This window comes from Trachypithecus francoisi, unplaced genomic scaffold (genome assembly GCF_009764315.1).
Source record: "Trachypithecus francoisi isolate TF-2019V2 unplaced genomic scaffold, Tfra_2.0 Lachesis_group9, whole genome shotgun sequence".
Classification (NCBI taxonomy): Eukaryota; Metazoa; Chordata; class Mammalia; order Primates; family Cercopithecidae; genus Trachypithecus; species Trachypithecus francoisi.
The window spans coordinates 52,663,108-52,689,496 of NW_022681474.1; the positions used below are offsets into that span (position 1 = coordinate 52,663,108).

Consider the following 26,389-nt stretch of genomic DNA (forward strand, 5'->3'; position numbering starts at 1 on the left):
TCCCCATCAGGAATCTACCCACGGATGGCCGACTGTGACAGGCACATCAGGAGCAGCCCTGGGGCTCCCACCTGGCCAGCGGCCTTCATGCTCAGCCTCAGTGGTTCCTCTCCTTCAGCCAGCTGGGTTCCCAGCACAGGCCCCTCTCCTCCCCTCCCCTCCCCTCCCCTCCCCTCCCCTCCCCTCCCCTCCCCTCCCCTCCCCTCTCCAGCCTTCTTTCTAAGTAGAGCTTGGGATCTGGGGAAGGCCTGAGCAGCCTGCATTCCCATGGATGCCGCCCAAGGTTCCTTTATTGTGAAGAACACCCAGAGAAGTGTTCCCGTTGCTTACACCCCATGTGGTCCTGGTTCTGAGCCAGGACTTTGTCTGAGCTCTCTAAATCTCACAAGTGCCCCCAGGGAGGGCGGCTCATTCCCTTTGCACAGGTGTGGAGGCTGAGGCTCAGAGCGGTGCGTGGATGTGCCCACGGTGCAGAGCCTGGAAGTGGGGACAGAGGCTGTTGGGGATGGACCTGGGTCTCCTGCCCCTGCTCCTGCACCTGCACCTCTCTTGGCCACAGCACCCCCACCCTCATCTGTCTTTGTACTTGTAGATTTTGTGGTTCTCACAGAAGCCCTGTGCTACAGGCAAAATGTGCAGTGAGGGTTCATCAGACCACAGAAGCTTCCAGGACTTTCTTGTCAGGGCTCTGGGGCAGAGACTTTCAGCAGGGCCAAAGAAAGGGTCTGTAGCTCTCTGTAGCCCAGCCCTGGCCGCTGGCCCCACTGTGGTACCCAGATGTGGGGCCAGCTAGGGAGAGCAAGGAGTGGGCAGATGGCTGCCAAGTGGTGGGCACCAGGAAGAGGCCACCCAGGCCCTCCCAGGCCTGGCATTCCTCTGTCCCTTAGGCGTGGTTCATGGTGCTCTCTTTCTCCACCAGGGCATTTTCAGCAACTGGCTCTATTTTTTGCTGCCTCTGCTGCTTGTGCCACTGCTGCTGTGTTGTGTCTGGTGGCTGTGCTGCAAGAAGGTGAGTGCTCCCTGCCTGCCCAGGCTTGGGGCCCAGGCACAGGCCCGCCCTCTGAGGGACTCTAACATGTGACTGCCCCGTGATCCCACCTGTGGGAAGTTTCCCTCAGCTCCCAGCTCATCACATGAGCCCGGGGAGTGGCAGACTGGTCCACACGTTCCCAGAGCCTAACAAGCCTGGGCTTCTGCAGGGCCTCCTGCCCCGGGCTGGCCACAGAGAGCTGGCCGGGGATGCCCTGGACATGGGGCTGAGGCCTGCCCTGGCTCCTAGAGAGAAGTGACCCCAGAACCCCTGAAACCAGGGCTGCTTCAACAATCCGGACTTCTGGAAGCCTCAGATGGACAGGGCCAGGAGGCGGCCTCTGTGTGGAGGGAGGAAGACAGGGTCCCCCATGAAGTCCTGATGGCCCAAATGGAGGACGGTGCTGTAACCCCCAGCTGTCTGTGCCTTGAGGAACCAGCGTGGATCTCGGCACATGTCTGGTGCCTTCCCCATTCCTTCATCTGTCTTTACTGAGCTCCGGCTTCCCCTGGGCCCCATGCTGGGCTGGGGAGAGACAGAAATGAAGCAGCCACCGTTCCCCACAGGCAGCTCACAGTCCTGTCCTGTCAGGGCTGAGGGTGAAATGTCCACCCCACAGGAGTGGGAAGGGCTCCCTGTAAGGCAGAGCAGGACCCAGAAGCAGAGATGGAGCCTGGGGCAGGGAGGGTGGAAGGGGTGCTGGGACCTGGGGTTGGCAGACCCAGCTCTGAGAGCTGCAGAGGACAGAGCAGAGGGAGGAGAGGACAGAGCTCAGCCCAGGGAATACGCAGGGCTCATGTCTGCATAGGGAGCCACAAGGGGAGGAAGCCAGAAACTCAGCCATGAGGCTGGGAGGTCAGGGAGGGCTCGTGGGGACAGACAGGCTCTCCCTGAGGAAGGGAAGTGGGGCAGGCGCTGTCTTCTCCATGTGGCTGTGGGCAGAGAAGGACACTTGTAGGGGCTGGGCCTCTCTAGGGACCTGGTTCCTGGCCTGGCTGACCCCTAGGAACCCCACAGCAGCGGTACAGGGGTTCCCCTTGGGTAAGATTGGAGGCTGAGGCCCGGGAGGAGGAGCCTGCCGGGTACAACTTCACAGGCTCAGGGTGGCCAGAGTGATACCCCAAAGGCAGTGCTCTCTCCTGGTGCTCCAGACCAGGGTCCCAGCTATGTGCAGGGCCAAGACAGAGCCCACCCACCCCCATCCGGCCTGCGTTTGTCTCTTTTGAACATTCTAGACTGTCAAGGAGCCACCACCTGTGCAGAAGCCAGAAAAGGTAAGTCGCAGTTCTGGTCCCAATATTGTCACATCCCAAGGAGCCCACTGACCTTCACCAAGAGTGCCATGAAGCCTGCGCCCCATGACCTCCACCTGCCTGGGCAGAGAAGAAGGTGACAGAGGGGCAGAATGGAGCCTGAGAAGATGGGGAACTCACAGTGATGTCCCCAGCACACCCTTCCCGCTCCCTACACCCCTTAACATAAGCCTTGTCACCAATTCACAGCCTGGGGTGGCCAGTTTCAGCAACTGTGATGATCTGTCCTGAATGAATGGGGCTTTTCTGTCAATGCCCCAAGGACCTTTTATAAGATGCTAAGGGTGGAGGCGCTCTGGAAAAGGAGCCCCGCGTTTCAGGGACCTGGCCCTGTCCCCAGGCTCCAGAGGCGGCTGTGGCTACATTTGGTCTCTCTGGATCCATGTCTCCTGGCAGGGACAAGGGGCTGCCTGGAGTTAGCCTCTCGGGACTGCAGGGCTGAGGGATGGGGGAGTCCTGGCGGGCACTGAGCTGGGAGGGACACCAGCCCAGTGAGCATAGGGGCCAGGAGTCCGGGAGCAGGTTGTGGCTCACCTGGGTCGGGGACCCACCCCAGGGGCCATGGGCAATGGTGAGTAACTGAGGCAGGAGGCCCTGGGCCTGGGATGGGGTGGGAACAGGCCTCCCTGGCCGAGGGTGGCCTCTGCGGTGCTGCAGAGTGGGCTCGGGGAGGCTGCATCTGCAACCAGGTGGATGCGGACAGTCACCTGCAAAAGCTGGGACCATTGCACAGCCCCCAGAGCAGACCTCTTTGAACAAGGGCGGCCACAGGAGAACCAAGGGGACAGAGTTGAAGTTGTTGGTATTTACGAGAAGAGCATTGTCTGCCGACTAGGAGGAGTTTGCGTGTTTCACACATGAAGGACCCTCCCCTGTGGTGTGGGTTTCTCTCTGGTCCTTTCATTCCCCAGACACACATGTGCGAGTGGCCAACACTGTGCCCCGCTAGCACTGTCAGCAGATAGTTGCTTTTCCTTTTTTAGGAGCCAGAGCAGGAGAAACCACCACCTCCACCACCACCATCACCACCACCGCCTCTGCCTCCACCACCTCCGCCCCCACCTCCGCCCCCGGCTCCTGTAAACACCTGCCCCACTGTGATTGTTTGTTGCTGTGCATGCCAAGGAGTGTGCGGGATGAGAGGGATAGAGGTGAGAAGGACACAGTGGAGAGGGGCTGTGACCCCAGGCTGGGACTGCAGGAGGAGGGGGCAGCTGGGTCCCACTGCAGAAGCCTGGGCCCTGGAGGAAGGCAGGCTCTATGGGGGCGGGACTTTGGTCACTTGATGCCAAGAGAAACCAGAGGCCCACCTCACCCTCGTGCCCCAGTGGCAGGCATATATGAGGGCTCCTGTCCCCTGCACCACCAGGTCTGTCCCCGCACATTGAACTCCCTCTCTAGAAGGATCCGTTTCTGTACAGTGGCAGCTTTTGATGTCTGACCGGTCCCTGGTTCCCACAGGGGTGCCTCAGCTCTGGCGGTGGCCTCGGCTTTAAACCACCTGCCTGCAGGTGCATGGGTCAAGCAACCTGAGTCACAAAAGGTCATGTAGATCAGAAAAAAAAAAATAGAATTGACCAGTCCTGACACGCATTCTCACCACCACAAACACTGCAAGGATGCCAGGGGCACCCGCCAGCTCGGGCAGCAGGATCTTCAGGCAGTGAGGAAAAGCTGTCCCTGAGTGGGCTTGTCGCCTACTGAGATGGGCTGACAGGCACTGCAGGGAGGGGAGGAGGTGGAGACCCGAAAGTGCCCTCACAAGACACCTGTGCAGGAGCTCAAGCCCCAGAGCCAACACAACAGCCACTCTCCCTGAGGAAACCTCCTTCATGGGCAGGTACAGGGCCCATCTTGCTGAGGGGAACCCAGCCAGGCAGCAGCAGGGGCCCTGCACAGTGGTAGAGCGGGCGCCTGGGTGGCTGGTGTTGAGGGAGAAGGACCCCAGAGTTCCTACCTGGCTCTGCTCCTCTCCTGCTTGGTCCTGGCTCTGTCTGTGGTCGGATCTCTTGCTTCCTCCTGGGAGTGTCAGGTTCCTCTGCAGCCTCAGTGGGTATCTGGGGAAGCCAGGCCTGTCTCTCCCCAGAGTGTGGGGCACAGAGAAGCCGAAACACAGCCTCCAGGGGCAGGAGGTCACCTGCCAGCGGCCTGCACTGCCTTGCAATGCACGGCCCTCATCCCATCCCCACCAGGGCCCAGAAAGGCCTGACTGCAGCAACCACTGGCCAAGGGGCTGCCCGCCATGGGTCCTGGGCTGTTTTCTGGCCTGTTTTTTCTCTGCCTTCCTCTTCTCTCTTCCCTGGTGTCAGGTACCTACTCCCTGAGCAGGGCATGGTCCTCTCACCTGCCTTCCCCTTGTGTGCCCCCAGCAGCAAGACTCCTCCCTTCCATGAGCTCCTGCCCAGGCCCCGTACCCAACTCATGCTCCCCTTCAGGACCTCTGCTCGGAACCACAGGCTCCTCCTGTCTTTGAACTTTTTGTCTGAATCTGCCCCTGTCGTTTTCTCTTCCTTCACCAAAATACTGTTTTGTTCTAGATTCCAAAACTCTGTGGCCACAGTGACCATGTCCCCAACACATAAGGCTGCCAGGCCCCTCCCCCAGGGGGAGATGGAAGCTTTGTCTGGGTGTGTTCCTGGGGACAGAGCCGTGGGTGGCTAGGGAGTCCTGATGCCTTCTGGAGGTAGTGTCCAGCCTGCATGGCTTCCTCGTGGCCACGTTGCTTTTCAGGGCAATCTGGATACCTTTTGTGACCTCTCTCACCGAAGCTGCCGCCAGGTGCCATGGATGTGGTGTCAGCGCAGGGACCAGGTAAGCTGGGGTGCAGGGACACACTTGATGGACCGAAGGCCACTGCTTTCCCCTGACCACTGTCCTCTGGGATTGTGACTCAGAGAGCCATGTCAGGCATCTGGCAAGGAGGACGGCACAAGACACACAGAAACGGTGCCCATGGGCATCCCAGCCAGTTTCGGGACATGGGACCCAAGCACTTCCTTTGTTCATCACTTGGGGCCAGGAGTGCTGGCTAGGATGGCTAACGGGGTTGTTGGGCAACACTGACTGGTTCTAACAGGCAATAAGGATTCCTTCCTTGGGTCATTGCCTTGGGACCATGGGGAGGACCAAATTGTTAAGATTTTCTCTTCGTAACTTATTGTGAATGAGGACTAAAAATTATTTACAAGGCCTCAGTAATGTACGGAGTCCTCCCATGGGCCAGTTTCTAACCTAGGCCACGCTTTCACTGTTTTCATCCTCCCAGCAACTGTACCAGTAGGTGCTATTAGTATCCACTTTACTGAAGGGGACAGAAGTGCTGAGAGATTAAGTGGCACGTCCCTGCTCCTAAAGCCCATGAGTGATAGGGCTAGATGTGAACTGGGCTTGGCTCCTGCCCTTACTCTGCACTGCTCTCCTTTTGGATCAGCACCAGGGGGCTTCTCCGCTCAGGCCCTTGGCCCTGGAGAGTCCTGCTCCTGGCTCGGCCTGGGGCTCATCTGCCTGTGCCTCCCACAGTCCAGCCCTTTGCACCTGGAAGATGATCTCATCCCCAGGGTTTATAGAGGGACCTGCACTGGCCAGACCTCCTGCATCAGGCCAGCACAGGCTCTCAGTGGCCAGGTGGCTGCACACTGAGAAGTCCTTGCAGGCTGCAAGCCTCTGGATACTGCTAATGAGAAATGGGCTGGGAGCCCCTGGGAGGCGTGCTGACACCTGGCAGGGCATCGCCGGTGTCCGAGGCATGCAGGGCTCCTCCAGCCACTGGGCTCCTGGCTCTGTGCCTCTGCACAGGGCTCTCAATCCCAGCCACACTTGCACAGAAGCCCATTTCTGTCTGAGGTCCCACGAGGCCTCTCCACATTGACACAGCCCAGTTCCAGTCACATAGCACTAGTCCAGCCTAATGCCCGGAACAGGTGAGACACTTAGACGGGAGGGATAGAGCTTGATGGCTGAGTGTGAAAACAGGCACCTCAAGCAGAGGGAAGGCAAGAGATGGGAGGGTGGGCATGAGTAAGGGCCAGAAATGGCCTTACTGTCCAGTGTGGTGACACAGGGGATGGAGCAAGTATCTGAAATTGTCTCATTCCCGAGGGCAGCTCTTTGAAGCTAAGGTTTGGGGGTGGGGTGGTGGGGGGCAGAGTAATTGCATCACAGAGGGCACTTACCACTGCTCAGGGCTCTGCCAGGCTGCCACTGTCATCGTGTGAAGTCCACCTTGCAATTCTTGGAAAAGGAGAGACAATCCCTGTTTTATTAATGGCAAAATAGAGGCCCAGAGTGGCCCAGAAAGTTGCCTAAGGCCACCTAGATAGTAAGTGGCTGCCTCTAGCGCTATCAGGAATCAACCCCATATCTGTCCCTAACCCAGGGAGGCCCATAACTATGCCTTGTGGACCTGGGCTCCTTCTAGCTTCTCTGCCACAACCTAATTCGACCTTGTCCTTCCCAACTGTAGTCCTGAACACCCAACTGAGTGTCTTGTAAGATTTCTGTTGGGTACCCAAGAATTCAGACAATCTGGCAGGAGTTCCCGGTTCTCCTCTTTAAGCCTTCAGTGTGCTGGCCCCAGGGTCTAACATGAGTCATGCACTAAAGAGGATGCGTACCCCTGAGACCTGCAGCCCGTTTCAGAGCCACAAACCCTGTGTAATCCTAGTCCTGAGTGTACAGAGCCAGACACCAGCCAGGCTGCTGGCGAGCTCAGCAGCTTCCTGCTTGGAGACACTGGGAATGTGACCTTCCTGCCTGAGCCAGGGGATCCCTGAGTGAGAAGGAGCCCTGAGGCTGGAGGAGAGAGAGTGCATCTCAGGGAGAAACCGCTGGAGACCAGACTTGGGAGGGTGACTCGCCCGAGCCAGGCAGCCCAACTGCAACTGCAGGGCTGTGGAGGCATCAGTGAGACGTCTCCTGCCCAGGACAGGCTTAGGCTGTCTGTCTCTTCACGGCAGAGTGAAGAGGCCACCTGTGTGCTGCGCACCCCTCTTCCAGGATCTCCCCTCAGACAGAGACTCACTCAGGCCCTCAGCAGTGTGGGGGATCCTGACAGAAGCAGTGCATGCCTCTTTCTCCGTCCATGCCCCGGCCTCGTGGGGAGGCTATTTCCAAACTCTTCTTCCTGACTTGGCATTGTGGGCTGACCTGGGGGTGTGATGAGCTCGGGACATTGATGAGTCTGTTCAACTGGAGTGTGCTGTTGAATTTAGAGGAGCTGCTGCCTTTTAAAACCTTGTTTAGTTGCTGGTTTCAGCAAACCCAAACATCTTTGCATTTCGGCACATAATAATGCAGGAAATTATCAAAGGCTCAGTTTACCGAAAACATCAGCTTTTTTTTTTTTTTTTTTTTTGTGGCAAAAGCAGTCAGTCTTGTTTACTTTCAATTTTTTTTTTTAATTGAGTGTGTCTCTCTGCTTTATCACCTTCAGTTCCTTGAATAAATTTTTTGAAAGTTGAGTGGTAGAGCTGGGCTATGAACTGACCCGAGGGGAGGCTCATGTCTGAGTCAGGTTCCACCCCATGTCCTGCTGTCAGAGTGATCTGTGGAAACACCTGCAAGTGCATCTCTCTCTTCAGTGCAAAATGTCACATAGAAGGTCCTCAAATAATATTTCATTCAACATCATATGAACACTGAGTGAGAAATGATGATGCTGATCAGAAAAAAATCCATTCCCAGCTGATGTCAATGTCTGTGTGGAGTTTGCATGTTGTTCCCATGGCTGCAGGGAATTTTTCTGGGTACTTCAGTTTCCACTTACATCCCACAGATGTGCACATCAGGTGGATTGACGTGTCTCTGTGGGCTCAGTGTGAGTGTGTAGGTGTGTGAGTGCACGTCCAAGGACATGACATCCTGTCCAGGGTTAGTTCCCACCTTGCACCCTGAGCTGATGGGACAGGCTCCAGCCTCCTGCGACCCTAAGCTGGAATAACTGAGTAAATAATTATGTTATTTGCTTTTATTAACTTTTCTTAAGGGTATGTATAGCTCACATTTATGTCAATGTTTAATATTAGAAGCATTTTGGTTTTTATTTAGACGTTTGGTGATGTCTTCATGACTAGATATATGCCACAGGATCTTAAATTTCTAGTATCAATTAATCTATGATCCAGTTGGTTTTCTTGTACCCTGTTTCACTGGAAGTCATGATTTCTAAGAAACTATCGACAGCTGCTGATGAAGATTTACTGAAATTTACACATGATACATTTATGAATATTAATATCTTGATTTCACACTGTCACTTGAAGATCTCCTTCTAAATTTGTACTCACGTTTGCTGGGAGAGTTGTTCTGGGTAACAATTGGAGCTTAATGCAGATGGGCCTTAGGATGCATTCATGACCATGGATGGTCTTGAGTTCTCCTCCTGGCCATGTGCCTGTGGAGGGCGCTTGACCAAGGGACAGGCGTGGCAAAGCCAGGCTGGCTGTGGCCTCCAACTGTCCAGGAATCCCAGTTTGCAGCCATTCTTGAAGCCAGTGCTTTTTGGGAAAGTTTCAGATCATAACTTTGGTATTGCAATTACAGCAAGCTTTCCTTCAACTCCTCAGCACCACCCCCTACCCCAACACACACACACACACAGACACAGACACACACACACACACACTTCTGTAACATAATCAGGAAATTCAAAGATTGAGCCAAACCTCCAAAGCACTGGCGATTAAGGTTTCTGATTGTTTGCCAATCACTTCAGGAAATGTCCCTTCACCTTAGAGTGGTTGAGCTGATGTGAGAAGTGATCAGTTGCTGGCTTAGATATCTGCAATCAGTAGAGAGGCAGTGAGGAAGGACACCCTCTCAAACTCCAGGAACCTCGTCACCACCTTACACTTACCCCACGGATTCAGGGGGCAGCCACCTGGAGGTCTCCTCTACTGTGAGGCACCCCAACCCTGCTCCTCTCCATCAGTGCAAGTGCAGACCCATACCTTAGCGCTCCCTGTATCTCCTGGGATAGGCTGGGGCAGAGGAGAGGAGGTGGCCTCAGTGTTAGTGCCCTGGGTCCTGCTCTGGAGGAAATCAAGGGGATCCCTCAGCAGTGGGTAAACACTAGGTCTGGAATTATTGTGGTTAAGTTTTTACTGGAATGTTTTGCAATAAATAAGTAGAAACAAAGGAGGTGGAAATAAACATGAAAGATTCCTTTCTCTTTACAACAGCCACAAAAAACGTCATACCCATGTGTAAGTGTAACACAAATGTACTGACCATGATGAAAAGAAACCATAAAACCTTACTTATTGGTACAAGACAAATTTGAAAATATAAAAATCTAGAGCACAATGTCAACTTTCCCCAGAGGAATTCATGAGCTTAATATGTTAGTGAAAATTGTAATGAAATATTTTTAGGGAATTTGATCAAAATGACAAGTTCACTTGAAAAAAAAAAAGACAGTTAAGAATCATTAAGGAATTTTTAATACAGAAAAGCAGTGAGAAGATTTGCCTTATCCAGTGTTAAACATTAAGCTCCAAAATTTAAAATAATGAAAAACGAGAGGCTGATAAAATAGTGGGCCTGAATCACGCAAACACTCCCTGGAATAAATAGAGCGTGTGACTGTGGTGGTAGCCCCTAGTACTGACAGCATGTATGCAGGTGAGCTCAAGTGCACTTATGGATGTTTAAGGATTGTTTGACATATGTCAAAAGAAAAACATCAAACAAATTAAATGTAACAGAGTTTAGATGAGCCCAAAAAACAAAACATGGTTCCAAATAGGGCAGCCCCCAGAGTCAGGACAGACTCAGAGAGGTTTCAGGGCTACCACAGGGTCAAATAAGATTTCTGAACAGAGAAGAGAAAACGGAACTGAGGTACGGAAACAGCGGAACTGGCGACAGCTCTGTGTGTCCTCCTCATTTGAACAGTTGGCTGCTGTGAGTGGCTGAAGTGTGGCTGCTGTGAATGGCCGAGGCTCAGCTCCTGTTATAGAAGCACACTCCACAGTTGGTTTTCAGTTTTTTAGGTACTGAGTTAGGTTGTGGTTCATATGTGAGAACTCAAATATGTGAATATGGAGGCTTTCTCAGGCCAAATTTTAGTTTTATTTGACAATTTCACTCTTTTGAGAGGCCTCTCAATTTGGAGAGGTTGACCAAAACTTTGGGCATTGATGCCACTCTCTGTCACCATCATAAATGAGTTATTTGAGCTCAGCATGGAATTCACAAGTCACAACATCATGCCAGTTCAATACTTTTGTCTGCGCTTGCTGACTTAGTGGAAGTGAGACCACTTATGCTCAATGAATGGTTGCATACAAAACATCGAAGGTTTCAGAGGGTGCAGTGGACCACAGGGACTATTAGGATGACTACAAAGAGGATGATATCCAAAGACCAAAGTGAACTCCTTAGCAATATTTCTTATGAAGCAAACTGTCCCAAATCAATCAAGTCACGGTTCAGGCAGTACAGGCAACTCAACAGTATTTCAATAGATTGGTCATAGTCTTTGTTCAGGGTGTACAGGCCATAATTCACTGTAAAATGGCCTGATTTATAGAGGCATTCAACTTTGTTGTTAACCTGGTAACACAAGCATGGTAGCCTGGAAAGTCACTAGAATAAATATAAAGATTAGAAAACCCAAGTTTGTCATCCACCATTCAGGATGCCTGCAAACCAACTGTCAGTTGCTCCCATGAACACATTATGTGCTCCTTTCTCTTGAGAGATTTTCTTAATGTATTTGGTGGCAGAGTCCAAGAAAACAGTAATACCAGCCACCTTATAAATTAAACTTTCTGTAGTAACAAGATCAGAGAAGAGATAGGTACAACGTTCACTTGTGTTTAGAACCAAACACAAGCCCTCAACTGTAGCAAAGAGAAGATCTGAAGCTGCATGATGTTCCATGTGAATGCATATGTCATCATCTATCTTTTGGAGTATGACTTTTACCCATGGTTCACATCTGGCTATTTGATATGGCTAACTCCTGCCTTTCAAATACCTTCCCATGGAAGTTCCCATGATAGCTCCTGTGATCAGAAGCAAAAACAGTCAATAACTGAAGTTAGCACCAACTTTAAAACAGACAAAGAGGAGACAGTTTCTACTGAGGAAAGATTTCAGTTGGTTTCCTGGGGCCTCACTCTTTCTGGTAGTGGGGAACCCACTGCATGAAATTTAGAGCTAATCATTAAATTGTGAAAATTCTTAAATTTTATAGCCAGGCAGACCTCCCAGGGGTTCAGCAGAATGGAATAAGCAGATTCTCTGCTGACTCAATATAGGCCCTTAGGTGTTGGAAAAGTGGGCTATTTAGTTGTATTTGAGCAAGGGTTTGTTAAATTTGTTCACCCATGACCAGGCATGGTGGCTCACTCCTGTAACCCCAGCACTTTGGAAGGCTGAGGTGGACAGATTGCTTGAGGCCAGGAGTTTGAGACCAGCCTGGCTGACATGTCAAAATCCCATCTCTACCAAAAAAACAAAATTAGCTGGGTATGGTGGCACATGCCTGTAATTCCAGGTTCTTGGGAGACTGAGGCATGAGAATTGCTTGAACCCAGAAGGCAGAGGTTGTAATGAACCAAGATCATGCCACTGCACTCCAGCATGGGGTACAGAGGGAGACTTTGTCTCAAAAAAAAATTGTTTGCCCATTAGTCTGCATAAAAAGAAGTTCCCTTTTTTTGTACTTCTCTTACAATATGCTGTAAAGGTATATAACCACATTTAGTTTTTAAAAAGTACCCTACTGAATTTAATCTGGTGACATTATACAAGCAATTACTTGTACCCATATAGGTAATTCTCAGGTCTTGAGAGACTAGTGCCTGGAAGCCAAATATAAGTTTTGCAGGTATCACTTGAATAGGTTTTCTATATTTGATAACAATCAGGTTATTAATTGGAAATGTTAGAGTGTTGTTTCTAGCAAGTGCAGAAAAGCAAGTAGCAGTGATGTTTAGTGTATCAAGGAAAACTTTCCACTCTTCCTTTGGAGTTTCAGGGTAATTCTCTTTGAGAACACAGAGCGACACTGGCATTAATGGAATTGTTTCTTCATTTTTTTGGTTTTAGCCCACAAACCCAATTGCTCGGGTTTTATGCTAGAGCAGAAGCTTGAGCTAACGCCATCCACTGATTATGGTTCCATGAATTTTCTTGTAGAGAAAAGGAAAGGATTAGGACAGCAGAAATGAGGGGGAAAGACAAAAGCTTAAGGTTTCCATGATGTCAGAGAAATCTTAATTTATGATCTTTGAAAAGTTGTCCATTTCTAGGATGTTGTCTGCTTCTAAGGAGAAGTTTCTCTCATCAGGTTTACCTTAAATTCTCCAAGAGATATACAGTCCCAAGAGTTTGAAGGGGCCTTTCTGAGTTGTGAAATGTGGACCCGCGGTCCAAGTCCCTGAAGCCTCACTGCAGTGTGGGTGGTGACAAGGACTTGTTATGGTCCCTTCAAATGAGGTTCAAAGCAATTTTCCTCTGACGTCATTTCCAGAAGACCCAAGCTACAGATTCCAGACCATGATGAGTTTGATTATCCTCAGTCAGTGCACCATAAAAAGCTTCCTTTACCTGGTGAGAATACACTTTGACATAATTAAAGCCTTCCAACTTCAGGCGTATCAGAGTTTAGGAGAGTGGGAGAGGCATGCAGTTCTGTTCCTAGGGGCATATGTCTTCCGGTGACTATTTCATAAGGTATCAACTTATGTTTTCCAGTAGGAGTGTATCTGATTATCATCAAAGCCAATGACAGTACCTTTGGCCAAAGCAACCCAATTGACTCAGTTAACTTTGTCAGTTTGAGTTTTAAGATGTCATTTGTTCTTTCAACTTTTCCAGAAGACAGAGGGCTAAGGACAATGATAGTGCCATCATGTCCATAATATCTTATTTAAGTGCTTTATAATTTGCCCAGTAAAATGAGTTTCCTTATTGCTGGAGATTTCTCCAGCAAGTTGCCAGAAGGAAACACATTTTTTTTCTGATAATTTCTTGGCTGTTGTCATTGCATCAGCTTTCCCACATGGGAAAGCCTTTACTCAACCAGAAAACATACAAACTGCTACAAGGACATACTGATAGCCCGGTAAGGTTGGCAACTGAATGAAGTCCATCTGTAAGTGCTCAAAAGGCGGGTGGATCACGAGGTCAGGAGTTTGAGACCAGCCTGGCCAATATGGTGAAACTCCGTCTCTACTAAAAATATAAAAAAATAGCCAGGTGTGGTGGCGTGTGCCTGTAGTCCCAGCTACTCAGGAGGCTGAGGCAGGAGAATCACTTGAACCTGGGAGGTGGAGGTTGCAGTGAGCCGAGATTATGCCACTGCACTCCAGCCCGGGTGACAGCGTGAGACTCTGTCTCAAAAAAAAAAAAAAAAAAATGCCCATCAAGTGGCGAAAATATACTACCTGAAGTTTTTATTGTTTTTCCAGGATTATGAGTTTGGCAAACTAAACATTGATTATAAACCATTTTAGCAATTTTGAAACAGTCATCCCACTAATATTTCTTCATGACGTGGATTCTGTTCCAGAACAAGTTGTGGAATGCAGAGATTTTAATAATAGAAGCTTCAAAGACTCAGGAAGGGCCAAGCAGCCAGCTGAGCCCTCTGTGAGTCTATGCTTAACATTGAATTTACATCCTTTAGATACCAAATTTGTTTTTCCAAATCAAGTGCATTGCAGTGTTTATTGAGTAGGTCATCATGAGGGAATTGACTTGGATCAATCTTACGGAGTTAATTTAAATTGTATACCCTAACAGTTTCAGCACTAGCTGATTTGGCATAAATATCTTCTAGAGCATTCCTTTTATGTTCAAGTTCAGTTTTACAGGCATGAGCTTTGATCTTAATAATGGCCATCTCTGATGGTAACCAGGTAGCAGAAAGGAGTTCATCAACTTGGAGTCTGTTTTTTTTAATGGAGATCCCACTAGAAGTAAGAAACTTTTGTTGTTTCCATAACATGCCAAAATCGTGTACTACTCTTCTATTTGGGTAAATATTTACTGACTTGTCCTTAGCTGTAGGACAGGCTTGGGTGAGAGCAAAAAGCCTGTGGGTTGAGCTGACTTTAGTTGAGGAAGAGTTCCCTCCTCTATTAGCTCATTTTGGGTGGTAATGGCATATCCTGCCTGATATTTTCTTTTGAGTTTTTGGCATAGGACCTATGAACAAAAAAACAACAACTCAGGATTAGCCGATGTACTGTCTCGTAAATCAACACAAGAGGCCACTGTTTCCAATACTGCACTTACACAATGTGGTCATCACCAGAGTCAGGTGGAGTTAATACAATAGCAGGGTTAAGTAGATTGCAGCATTTTAGATGGAGATTAGAAGATAGGAGGAAGAATTTCATAAGATGCTAGCTGGCTTGCTGGAAAATGCTGTGTTTTGTTGAAATTTAATAGACTTTTCACAGCATGTTGGATTTGTGAATTGAGTTCATTCCCTAAAACCAGCTCAGATGAAGCTTCCAACTTGGCTGCTGCTACTACTGCTTTTAAATGATTCGAATATGCCCTAACTACTGGGTTTAACTGCAGGCTGGAATATGCAGTGGGCCTATGTTTCCCCCATGTTCTTGAGTAGGAATTTCCAATACCTGATTGTTGTGTTCATGAACAACCAAGATAAAAGGTTTAGTGTAGTCTGGAAGTCCTGAAGCTGGAGGCTGTCATAAGGCCAATTTCATGGTTAAAAGCTTGGACTGTCTTTCCAAGGTAAAGATTCCCATACTGCATTTCTAGTGAGCTAAAACAATGGTGAGGCGATTCAGGGAAAATTTGGGACCCAGGATCCTCAATGTCCTGTGAGTCCAAGAAAACCTCTTAAATGTCTTTCGGTTCCAGGCCGAGGAAAACGTTGAATAGTTTTTAATTCTCCCAGGCGAGAGGGAAATCCCATTAGCAGTCAAGTCATGTCCCAAATAGTGAACTTTTTCTCTTGAAAATTGAAGTTTTTCCATCAAGGCCTTGTGACCTTTATGTGTGAGTTGCTATAAAAGGTAAATTGAGTCAATTTCAGAGCACTGTTGAGCGGGAGAGCATAACAGGTCATCTACATACTGAGTAACAGCAGAATGTCCAGAAGACTGTAGGGTTATTAAGTACTGAGGCAATGCCTGGGAAAAATAGAAAAGGCCGGGTGTACTGCTGATTTTTCCGAGTGAAAGCAAACAAATGTTGACTCTCTTTATGAACTGGAATGCTAAAGAAGGCTGAGCGGAGGTCTATTACCATGAACCACTTTAGGTCAGTGGGTACATTAGATAATAAAGTATTTGAATTTGGAACTATGGGAAATCTTGGTATTATAATTTTATTAATTAGCTATAATTAATAAATTATTAATTTATTTCTTCAACCTCATTCATTTGGTTTTTTAACTGGTAAGATGGAAGTGTTAACAAGGACTGGTACATGGAACTCTAAATTCTAGCTTAGTTAAGTCTCCTACAATTGTGAGAGCCCTTTAATTTCATTAGGTTTTAGTGTATATTGCAGTAATTTAAGGAAAGACTTGGAATGACCAGTTTGGACTTTTATAGACTCCACACTTTTCATTCTTTCTCTATCATTTGAGGTAGAGACCCATAAATATTCCGGGGTTTTAGAAAGGTGTTTCATTATGGGCCTGAGTTTTGATCTTATCAATTTGTCTGTAGAGAGCACAACCGTTCTGGTTCAGGAGAGTCAGGAATCTCTACGATTGCTTCTCCCTCTGAGGAGAATTGTATGTGCCCTTTCAACTTTGAAAGTCCTGCCCTGGCAAGTTTACTGGATCAGTATTACATAATAGAAAGGTACATTTTCCTGCAAATAGCCCCAAGTTGATTAGACGGGTTCAGATACGGAAGCCTCTTGAACTTGATTTGAAACCCACACCACAGAGATGATCTTTTCACTCCAAGAGATTCGTTGGCTTATTAAAGTAGGGTTTATGCTGGATAAGGCGACCCTGGTGTACACCAGCATTGCACAGGATTCCCAGTTTAAGTCTTGTTTTTCTATGTTTATTTAAAGGTATTTTGGTGAGCAGTTTACCAGAGAATCCCTGAGCCTTGTCTATTTTTATTATCCTGAGCGTTAAAATCTCTTGGGTCCCCTCTAGTGGTGAACCAGTTCAGCCTAAAGGGAGGAGGCTTGGTGGTGGACTGAGACAAAAGTCAACAATCTCCTTTCCCAGTGTCCTGGGTGTTTGCAATGAAGGTATCTACCTTGGGGTAAGGCATTCCTCATTCTAGACCTCTTGCTTGTGATTTAAAATAAAAATGAGAAGATCTCTTTGGTCTTGGCCCCGGTAACTGTTATCACTGGAGAGGCATAAGATTGTTAGCTTTTTGGGTTTTTTCTTGCTCTAGAGTCTCAAAATGTTCAACTAAGGCCACCAATTCAGTCATGTCTGTAACTTTCCATCCTGGCTTACGTGTTTTAATTGAACTGCCAAGTTCCTAGGATGGAGTTCATTTGTAAATACAGCAGTTAATGCCATTCCAGTCCCTGAAGGAAATACTCCTTGCTATATTGAGCACAAAATGTTTCAGAAACAGTGTTTCTAACAAGTTCTGTAATCTGAAACTGGTTCCTCCTGCTTTGGTCTGCAGGGTTGGATGATGCACCAATCAATTTTTTCTGGAATGATCTTAGGACCTGAATGTAAAATGTTTTCAGCATTTTTTTCTAGCTCCTTTTACCCCTTCTCAAGCAGGGGTTTTCGGGGTTCTTTAATATCCTCCTCAGGTCCACCCCATTCTGCTGCTGCCATCCATTTCTTAGCTTCACCAGGCCCCAATATTATGTGAATGAATTGGTTAAGGTCAGGGAGCCATTCTAAATTCCTCAGTTAACCCTTAAGGCTTCATCCTTGGGTTAGGGAAGTCCTTCACAGTGGCTCAAAGCTCAGTTTTAGGCCATGGAGTAAAGGTGTTTATCGCAGGAAGACCTGGCTGATCAGAAGGTCTTTCTTTGTAAGGCATTTGGGTGTTTTTTTTTCTTTTTTTTTCATCTTCATGGTAAAAGGGTAACTTATTAAAAATGTGAGTGGACTCACAATATGTGAATAGAGATGGATAAAAAGAAGGACTAGCTGTGAGTAGAGATGAATAAAAGGGAGGAACAGGGGCTGGGCAGGGTGACTCACCCCTGCCCTCACCCAGCACTGGTGTCAGGGTTGATGGAAGGCAGGGAGAAATGAGTGGACAGCAGTTAGCAGGCCCTGGAGCCCCATAGCTGGCACTTCCCCCTCCCACAAAGATGAACAGAGGCAGCCCCTCACAGCATCACCACAGGTCCCCCAGGCTGGGTGGGCAGTGCCGGGAGGAGGGGCCACCTCCTTCTGGGAGTGCATTATCCTTTCTGGTTCCGCCACGCCTTCTAACCATGCCAGAAGAGGGTGTGAGCACAATGACCTTGGCTGCCCCCAGGGATTGCTCAGAGGAAAAGGGTTGGGGGTGGGGCCTGAGTGAACAGAGGAGAGCACTGAGCAGACACCAAGATCTTGCCTGGGCCTTATAGTCGGGTGGTGCCCAGGAGGAGTGTGGTGGAGTTTCGAGCCCCCATGACAAAGCCACCTCTGTGAGGCCTGGACTGTGGCCCAGCACTGACGAAGTGACCTGCTCTCTGGGTCCAGTCAGCTTGTGGTCCGGAGGGCAGTGGTAGGTGCAATACAGTGCTGAACCTTCTTGAGCCCCAAGGAAAGGTGGAGAAATCATCTGTGTGCCTCCAGGCAGAGGTCTGGGCCAAGCCCATAGACTCTCCGGTCGCTCTTGCTCTGGGTACGGCCTTGAGCTTTGTGTGTGACCTGGGGCAGGCAGGGTGAGGGTGCTGTTATGCGAAGGGACCCCAACTCTGTGCTGCAAGGAGAGAGAGAGGCTGGAGAAAGAGAAAGAGACTCAGCTCTAGTGCTCTGGGGCTTTGGGACCAGGGTGCTCCCCTTTGAGGAAGGCAGCTTGTCAGAGGCAGCATCAGAGCTGAGGCTGAGGCTCAGGATGGCTGGGCTTAGATGTGCAACATGGAGGGGTAAGGAGCAGAGCCCTCAAGGCAGAGGAGCGAGGGAGGGTGCCAGGGCACAGCCAGCTCTTCTAGTAGCTGGGATTTGATTGCCTGAAGGCAGGGTGTGGAGACCCCAGGAGCCTGGCAGGGGAAGGTCTGGCGTGCAGGCTGGGTGGAAGGACTGGATCCTGCCAGCAGTGCAGAGCATTTCTGGAGGGTATGAGCTGGGAGGGAAGACGGTCCTGGGAGGACTAGATTTGGGGATGGGTGGAGCCAGGGAGAGCAGGCTAACACACTTGGGTTGTACTAAGGAAGCCTGAATCCCTGAACAGGTAGCCGGAGCCCAGTCAGGCATGGAGGAGGGTGGACAGGCAGCTGCAGACACAGGTGGCTCAGGACAGGGTCTGAGGGGGCACAAGGGGAAAGTGAGCATCATCCTGGATGGGGACTAGCAGGGCAGGGGCAGGAGAGGGCAGGTACCAGGACAGGGCCTAGAGGGGAGAAGGGCCCCTCTCAGTAAGAGAGGGACCATCTCTATAAGGGAATCCAGCATTTGAGGCATTTGTCACTCACATGCCCAAGGGGAGGCTTTATGCATGAATGACAGGTTCAAGCAAGCTCAAAGTCTGCACGCTCTGGGGAATACCTGTGAGGAATGGAGGGTTTCCTGGGGACCATCAGGCTGAGACTGGCCTGGCAGGGGACCCCTGGGATTCCAGACAGCCTGGGAAGGGTGGCCTTGAGTGGAGAAGGAGCTGAGCAGGCCCCACGCCAGGGAAACCACAGGTGTTGACGGGCTGTTGCTCCTGCCGTGGTCTGTGGGTATCGTCAGCGCCACATCACAGATGGGGAGGTGGAGGCGAAGTGGCGTATGCCCACCGGCATCCTGGGAGCCTGCTGCAGCCCTCCAGCCACAGATGTGGAAGGGGATGCAGTTACAGTCCTCATGCATGCAGAGCAGGGACAGGTACATCTAGAGGGACAGGGCAATTCCCACAACAGGCTCAGCCTTCTGCCAGCACATGACCAGAAAGACCAAGCAGGGTGGTCACTTTAGCTGGGAGCAAGGGTAAGGAGCTTCCTGGAGGAGGCCACTCGGGAGCTGAGTCTGAAAAGGTGAGCGGCAGTTCACTGGGCAGACAACATTAGGAAGAACATTCCAGAAACAGAAGGCAGCCTATACAAATTGAGAAATGGGAGAGCTGAGGGGCTCTGAGAAAGATTGTTATCTGTTTGCCTGCCTGCTAAGCCCCAAGAGAACAGCCTTGGGGAAACCTAACAATTATCCTTGAAAAGGCCAGGCTTTCAATTTGCTTTCATGCTTATAAGATAGCTTCTGGAGCTCCAGCCATCACACTCATACTCCAGGCAGGAAGAAGAAGGAAAAAGGGAAGGCAGCCTTCTTTAAAGCAATGCCCAACAATTCCTGTTTATACTCCATTGCCAGAATGCATTCACATGGCCATGTTGCTCAGCAAGGGAGACTGGGAAAAGGTCATTTTTATAGCTGAGCACATTGCCTCTCTTTTTTTTTTTTTTAATTTTAAGTTCTGGGATATATGTGCAGATGTGCAAGTTTGTTATATAGGTGAATATGTGCCATGGTGGTTTGTTGCGCACATTGCCTCTCTTAACAAAATCAGGTCTCATTAGTAAGGAAGACAGGAAGAATGGACTTGGGGTGACCAATCCGTGTTTGGTATTGCTGGGCCCATTTGAGAGATGGGAAAGACGTTCCCAAGAGGTTGAGTGACTTGCCTGAGGTCAGAGGCTAGATTGAACCCCAGTCCCTTTGACCTTACTTAGAGTAACCCTGAGGGCTTTTTAGAAAGGCCCAGATCAAGTCTTCAGACAGGCTTGCCCCGATCGTTGGCCTAAGAAGCCAGCAGAGAGAAAGGCATCGCAGACGAACCCAGACAATCTCTGTGTGGCTTGCAGCTGTGTGGGTGGTGGGTTGGCTGCACTGGTGTGTGCCCAGGATGAAAGCAAAGCAACTGCTTCTGCAAGACAGAATTAGCTGTTCCTACGGGTCTGGATCATCCTCTTTCCAAACCAAGGGAACGGTGTAGCTGCTGCCTTCTCAGCTCATCACCCACCCAAGCGTCCCTGGAGCCAGCCTTGAGGGCTCTGGTGAGCGCTCATCCCTTCCACATGCTCACTAGAGCCTTCTGGGCCATGCTGGGGCACAGAGGTAACTGGGACCTCCTCCTAGCTGCCAGGGGGAAGCAAACAATTTCAACCGAGGGCTGAGGGAGTCCAGAGTCAGAGATCCAGGGCTGCCTGGAGAGGCAGAGGGGACTTTTAACGCTAGAGCCAAGTCTGGAAGGAGGAGTCCAGACTGGAGGCAGCACCCAGGGGAGAGAGGAGGAGCTCAGCAAGGCCCACTCTGTGGGTCCTGATAGGTCCTGGCCCCACCCCTTGAGCCAGGCAGCCGCAGCCTTCTGAGCACAATTCCAATGCCATTACAGTGAGCTTTTCTCTCTTCTCTTCCCTACAGGGGAGTTACCTCAGCTTAGCTCTTGCACAGTCCCAATACGCACAGGCTCCCTGCTGCTCAAGGATCTGCTTTCCACACAGCCAGGAGTGCCTTTCCCTACCACAGGCTCCCTGCAGCCCAAGGATGTGCGTGAGACACAACCAACACAGCAGGGAGTGCCTTGCCCTCAAACAGGCTCCCTGCAGCCCTAGGATCTGCCTGAATCTGCCTGAGACACAGCCTGGAGTACTTTTCCCAAGCACAGACTCTGTGCAGCCCAAAGAGCTGCCTTCAACACGGCCGGCAGTGCCTCCCCGTCACCTGCTCCTCCAGGTGCCACCTCTTGCCTGCTAGGTGCTCGAGGCCTCCCTCCAGGCTCCTGCCGCTGTTGTCCCCACTGCTCAGGCACACTGCAGAACCCCCTCTGTCACTCCCTCTCTCGGAGCCCAACTTCTAAGGCACCAAACACCCAAGATTAACAGGCTTTTGTTGCTGAACTGGACATATAAATTGAGTCTTTTCTTATGGTCAAAGGAGTTGAATTCTTGCTGATCAAAGTTGATTGTGTTTGTCACCAGGGAGCTTGTCCTACGAGTGACCTGGATTTATACTGCACCTGCCACAACACAGTGTCCTGGTGCTGTGGGGATGCCAGGCATGGATGCATTCCACTCCCAGCATCCCCGACTTCATCTATCATCAACAGCTGGGACACATGAGGCCTTAGGCCAAATTCTCCATTTAAAAAGCCCCAAAAGTCTTGAAATATGAATTCAATACTGTGTCTCCCTCCCTAGCTTTTTTTTTTTCTCTTTGTTGTTGTTGTTGTTGTTTGAGACAGAGTCTCGCTCTGTCACCCAGGCTGAGTGCAATGGTGTGATCTCAACTCATTGCAACCTCTGCCTCCCAGGTTCAAGTGATTCTCCTCCTGCCTCAGTTTCCCGAGTAGTTGGGATTACAGGAGCCTGCCACCATGGCTGGCTAATTTTTGTATTTTTAGTAGAAATGGGGTATCACCATGTTGGTCAGGCTGGTCTCAAACTCCTGACCTCAGGTGATCCACCTACCTCGGCCCCCCAAAGCGTTGAGATTACAGGCGTGAGCCACCACACCTGGCCTCTCCCTGGCTTTTTGAAAGGACAAATACTTGCATATCTCATTTCCTGTACTCCTCATCTTCTTGTCCCTGGTTTCCGTTTTTTGGCTACTCAAATTCTGAATGTTTCCCAGAAGGCAGTGAGGCCCTTTCTGGAAATGCTAATTATCTTCCCAGATACCCCACACTGTCCCCAAGACCAGGCAAATTTCAGGGAATCCTCCTCGTCTCACTAGAAAAGATAAACTTCCCTCCTTAATCATTTGTCCCCATAGAAGAAGCCACAGCCCCAACAGAGATGAGTGTCAACAGGCAGTGTCCTACCGCCCACCGTGTGCACATGGTGGCTGCATGACTGCCCAAGGTGCCACCCACACAGGCCATGGGCACCCCACATGGGATTCCTGAGCGTGTCAGGAGGGGACCCCCTGGGGGGCTATGGCTGAGGTTGTCCAGTCATCCCGAATCCATCTTTGAGAGAAATAAACAGCTCTCCACCTCCCCCATCTACTGGAATGAAATATTTATGCTTTTCCATAGAAATTCTGAAAGATAAGTACAAGTTAAAAATATACCAGGTTTGGATTTTAAACAGTATTGACTAATTTAACAGTGATAACCACACTGTCCCCCCCTTCCATGTTTGTTTGTTTGTTTGTTTTTAGGCTTCAACGCAATGGCTTGCTTATATGTGTAGGGCTTTGGGGGCTTTGTCTAGGTCGCATGACTTTGACCTTCAGTGCCATCATCCCAAACAGTTACTCTTTCTTGTCCCCCTTCTCTGTCTTGCACCTTCCTGTCCTGTCACAGCCTGGAGTCTGCATCTAGGTCCTGCCAGCTGCCATGATGGGAAGCAAGCCTCTCCCACCCTTCCCCAGCCTGTCCCCTCTGTGTCTGCAGATCTCTCTCCCAAGCTGGTTATGGGAGGCTTTTCCAGGCGCACAATGCCCTGCACAAGGCGTCCAGAGAAATAAGCCAGGTCAATGCTGAGGAAATGGAAGAGGGTGCTAGAGCCCTGGGGGTGGATGGGACCCAGTCATTTGGTTTTCCCTGTTTGGAGGCTCGTTCCTGGAACAGCTGTGGGTACTCAAGAACATGCTGCCCCTCCACGCTTCACTTCTCAACATTCTTCCTGCAGTGGGAGGCCTGGCTTCATCAATTTTTTGTCTTGCTTTGTTTTTGAGAGAGTTTTTGTTTCACAAAACAAAACACCTCTGGTCCTGTAAATACAGAGATTTCCACAAAGAATTGAGTGTTCCCACCTCATTGTGAGACAGGTGGAGATATTTATGACAAGGGTGCCTGGTGCCTGGTGAGCAGGTGCATGGCCTGTGTGCAGCGCAATGAGACAGAGTCTAGAGAGGTAGGATGTATGCCCTTGCAGGTGTGGGAAGGGACAGCCAGACAGACAGTACACCCTCTGGCGCTAGACTGCCTGGCCCAGCTGCCTAATGCCTACAGGCATATATAAATGTGCCCAGAGCAGCCAAGACAACTTTACAAGGTGCCTGGGACTGTGTATCTCTCAACACTAAGGGAGGAAATGTTCACTATACTCATGACACCAGGAAAAGTGTGGGAAAGCTTTCATTAGGCAGAAAGGGAGTTGAAATAACATGAAAGTGTAGAAAGACTTTATTTCTTCTGTGTTACCCACGTGGAAACATAAAGATGTTGCTTCCCATCCCTGCAACTCTGAGACCCCATAGGAAGAAATGTATATGCAATTTCATGAAGAGCTTTATGTGATTCTGGTGAAATCAACATACCTGTTTGTTAATGGGGATTGAGAGCCTTTGGAGTTTAGCCAATATGAGCTCAAGCTACGGCCTGTCATCCTTCCTCATCCCTCAAGGGAGGAAGTCATATATTAAGAAGGTGAGCTCAGAATACATCAGAGGGGAGGGCCCCTCCACTCTGGCCACCCACAGGGACCCTCCCAGGCTTTCTGTGTTGAACAGTGATAGCAGGGGCAGGCAGAGGGAACTTTGCCAGCCATGCTTCCATGGGCCACTCCTGCCCTGCCTCCTCCTCTCCAGCTGAGTTGATCCCCCAGGTTTGGCATCAGTCAGGGGCTCCTCACCCTAGTGAAGAGAGAAAAGGGACACAGCCCTTGATCATGCAGGTGGGCTGAGTTGCAGGTGGGCTGCCTTTTTGAATTTTAGATTCGGGGGTACATGTGCACGATCGTTACATGGGTATATTGTGTACTGGTGGAGATTGGGCTTCTAGTGTACCAATCACCCAGATACCGAATGTTGTTTCCAACAGGTAGTCTTTCAACCCTCATCCCCCTCCCACCCTCTCCCCTTTTGGAGTCCACAGCATCTCTTATTTCCATCCGTATGTCCATGTGTACCCATTGTTTAATTCCCACTCATAAGTGAGAACGTGTAGTATTTGATTTTCTGTTTCTGAGTTAGTTCACTTAGGATAATGGCCTCCACCACCATCACGTTGCTGCAAAGAACATGATTTCATTTTTTATGTATGCATAGTATTTCATAGTGTATATATACCACATTTTATTTACCTGGTCGACCATTGGTTCCATGACTTTGCTATTGTGAATACTGCTGAGATAAACATACTAGTACAGGTGTCTTTTTTATATAAGGATTTCTTTTCCTTTGGATAGATACCCAGTAGCGGGACTACTGAGTCATATGGTAGTTCTATTTTTAGTTCTTTGAGAAATCTCCATGCCGATTTTCATAGATGTTGAACCAATTTACATTTTCACCATCAGTATATGAACTTTCCTTTTGTCTACATCCACAACAACATCTGTTGTTTTTTGACTTTTTAAAAATAGCCATTCTGACTGGTGTAAAATGATATTTCAGTGTGGTGCTAATTTGCATTTATCTGATAATTAGCCATGTTGAGAATTTTTTCATGTGTTTGCTGCTTATATTTCTTCTTTTGAGAAATGTCTTCATATCCTTTGCTCAATTTTTAATAAGGTTGCTTGTTTTTTCTGTTTAGTTGTTTGATTTCCTTATATATTCTGGATATTAGTTCTTTGTTGGAAGTATAATTTGCAAATATTTTCTCCCATTCTGTAAATTGTCTGTTTACTCTGTTGATCATTTCTTTTGCTGTGCAGAAGCTTTCCAGTTTAAGTTCCATTTGCCTATTTTTGTTTTTGTTGCATTTGCTTTTGGGGTCTTTGTCATAAACTATTTTCCTAGGCTGATATCCACGCTTTTCCTAGGTTTTTTTCTAGGATTTTTATAGTTTCAGGTCTTGTTTGCATCTTTAATCCATCTTGAATTAATTTTTATTTATAATGAGATAGGAGTCCAGTTTCATTCTTCTGCCTGTGGCTAGCCAATGTTTCCAGCACCATTTATTGAATAGGGTGTCTGTTCTTTCCCCACTGTTTATTTTTGTTAACTTTGTCAAATATCTACTGATTGTAGGTATACGTACCTTTAATTTTGGGGCTCTCTATTCTGTTTCATTGATCTACATGTCCATTTTTGTACTAGTACCATGCTTATACTACAGCATTGTAGTATAGTTTGAAGTCAAGCAGTATGATGCCTCTGGATTTTTTTTTCTTACAATTACTTCGGCTACTTAGGCTTTATTTTGTTTCATATAAATTTTAGAATTTTTTTTCTAGTTCTGTGAATAATAATGTTGAAAATTTGACAGGAATTGTGTCATATCTATAGATTGCTTTAGAGAATATGGTCATTTTAACAGTATCGATTATTCCAATCCATGAGCATGAGATGTTTTTCCATTTGCATCATCTGTGGTTTCTTTCATCGGTGTTTCACAGTTACCCTTGTAGAGATCTTTCACCTCCTTAGTTAAATGTATTCCTAGCTAGTTTTTTTCTTTCTTTCTTTCCTTTTTTTTATTTTAGTGTGGCTATTGTAAATGAGATTGAGTTCTTGATTTGGTTCTCTGCTTCCATGTTATTGGTGTATACAAATGCTACTGATTTTTGTGCATTGATTTTTATCTCATGAAACTTTGTACCAAAGTTGTTTATCAAGTCTAGGAGTCTATTGGAAGAGTCTTTAGGGTTTTCTAGGTATACAATCATGTCATCAGCAAACAGAGATAATTTGACTTCCTCTTTTCCAAGTTGGATACCTTCTATTTCTTTCTCTTGCCTGATTGCTCCAGCTAGGACTTCTAGTACTATGTCAAATAGGAGTGGAGAGAGTGGGCATTCTTGTCTTGTTTCAGATCTTAAGGAGAATGCTTTTAACTTTTCCTCATTCAGTATGATGCTGGCTATGGGTTTGTCTTATATGACTCTTATTTTGAGGCATGTTCTTTCGATGTCTGGTTTATTGAGGGTTTCATCTATTGATCATATGATTTCTGTTTTAGTTCTGTTTATGTGGTGAAGGATGTTTATTAATTTGCTGTTTTTAACCATCTTTGCGTCCCTGGAATAAAGCCCACTTGACTGTGACGAATTATCTTTTCGATGCACTGCTGGATTTGTTTTACTAGTATTT

At 48.5% G+C, this 26,389-nt stretch overlaps 1 pseudogene; it reads left to right on the plus strand.

Annotated features, from left to right (window-relative positions):
• Nucleotides 1-271: 271 nt before the first annotated feature.
• Nucleotides 272-21,308, plus strand: LOC117082422 (annotated as a pseudogene).
• The last annotated feature ends 5,081 nt before the right edge of the window (nt 21,309-26,389 follow it).